At 42.7% G+C, this 1,919-nt stretch overlaps 1 non-coding gene across 1 annotated transcript; it reads right to left on the reverse strand.

Annotated features, from left to right (window-relative positions):
- Positions 1–1,064: 1,064 nt before the first annotated feature.
- On the reverse strand, positions 1,065–1,224 carry LOC138752042 (U1 spliceosomal RNA). The gene has a single exon (XR_011350334.1). It is a non-coding gene; the product is annotated as a U1 spliceosomal RNA (small nuclear RNA).
- Between the last annotated feature and the right edge of the window lie 695 nt (positions 1,225–1,919).

Consider the following 1,919-nt stretch of genomic DNA (forward strand, 5'->3'; position numbering starts at 1 on the left):
ACAGGCCATTAGGCCCTTCTAGTCCGCACCGAACCAAACACCCCTCTCTAGTCCCACCTCCCTGCACAATGCCCATAACCCTCCATCTTCTTCTCATCCATATACCTGTCCAACCTTTTCTTAAATAATACAATTGACTCCGCCGCCACTATTTCTCCCGGAAGCTCATTCCACACGTCTACCACTCTCTGAGTAAAGAAGTTCCCCCTCATGTTACCTCTAAACCTCTGCCCCTTAATTCTTAACTCATGTCCTCTTGTTTTAATCTTTCCTCCTCTTAACGGAAATAGTCTATCCACATCCACTCTGTCTATCCCTTTCATAATCTTAAATACTTCTATCAAATCCCCTCTCAACCTTCTACGCTCCAAAGAATAAAGACCTAATCTGTCCAATCTCTCCCTATACTCTAGATGCTTAAACCCAGGTAACATTCTGGTAAACCTTCTCTGCACCCTCTCCACTCTGTTTATATCCTTCCTATAATTAGGCGACCATAACTGCACACAAAACTCCAAATTAGGCCGCACCAATGTCTTATACAGTCTCAACATCACCTCCCAACTCCTATATTCCATGCAATGATTGATAAAGGCCAGCATACTAAAAGCCTTCTTCACCACCCTATTCACGTGAGTTTCTACCTTCAGGGAACTATGTACCGTTACTCCTAAATCTTTTTGCTCTTCTGTATTCATCAATGCTCTCCCATTTACCACGTATGTCCTGTTCTGATTCTTTTTACCAAAATGAAGCACCTCACACTTATCAGCATTAAATTCCATCTGCCATTTTTCAGCCCACTTTTCTAAGCAGCCCAAATCCCTCTGCAATCCTTGAAAACCTTCTTCATTATCCACTATTCCACCTATCTTAGTATCGTCTGCATATTTACTAATCCAATTTACCACCCCATCATCTAGATCATTAATGTATATAACGAACAACAATGGGCCCAATACAGATCCTTGAGGCACACCACTGGTCACCGGCCTCCAACCTGACAGTCAATTATCCACTACCACTTTTCTGGCCTCTCCCTTTCAGCCAATGTTCAATCCATTTGACTATCTCAAAAAAGACAGTCCCCCACTACCACAAATTTTGCAGTCGAGTATCCCGCATTTGGGGACATCGCAGGCGTCAGCACACCCAAAGTGCAATGGGATAGCCTCGTCCTGGGAGATCGGCCATCATGACCACCGATTCTCCCCTGCCAAGTATTCCCCTTCCATTGGGAAAAAGACACTTTTAAAAAATATTTTATTTATAATTTTTCAAACTCAAACAGTTTCCATATTCAAATATTTACAATTATAACTTTCTTTGGCTTGGCTTCGCGGACGAAGATTTATGGAGGGGGTAAAGCCTCATACAAAATCATTGCCAAGTTCAACTCATTTTTCCCTCCACCCTTCGCACTCACATTCATACCTCACATACACAGGACATCTACCACATAGATAGGGATTCAGCATTGGAATTGTCCCTGCCCCTTATTCCTTTCAAGTAGCTTCTTAGCTCTGTGGCTCTTTCTATAGACATTAATCTGTTTATGGGCAGACACACATCAAGACACTAGTGGAAATCCACATTCGCATACCACACCTAGACTAATTGGAACAAAGGAGAAAATGCAAAACAAATTAACCAATAAACAAGGTTCGCAGATTTGCCACATCTCAGCAGCGGACACTCAGGCTGTCACTTTTCCTTGGCTGTTCTCAATTGTGGTATGATGGAACAACCTCCCTAGACCCCCACCCCCCCCCGCAGTGGAAGGGTAGATAGGTGGAGTAGGGGGTGGAGGCACATAGGTTCACACTATAACTGCACTCCAGAATAATTTAAATAGGGTCACCAAATTTTAAAGAACGTTCTATATTTTTTTTCCTCAGATTATAGGTAATTTTCTCCAG

This window comes from Narcine bancroftii, chromosome 1, assembly GCF_036971445.1.
Source record: "Narcine bancroftii isolate sNarBan1 chromosome 1, sNarBan1.hap1, whole genome shotgun sequence".
NCBI classification, from domain to species: Eukaryota; Metazoa; Chordata; class Chondrichthyes; order Torpediniformes; family Narcinidae; genus Narcine; species Narcine bancroftii.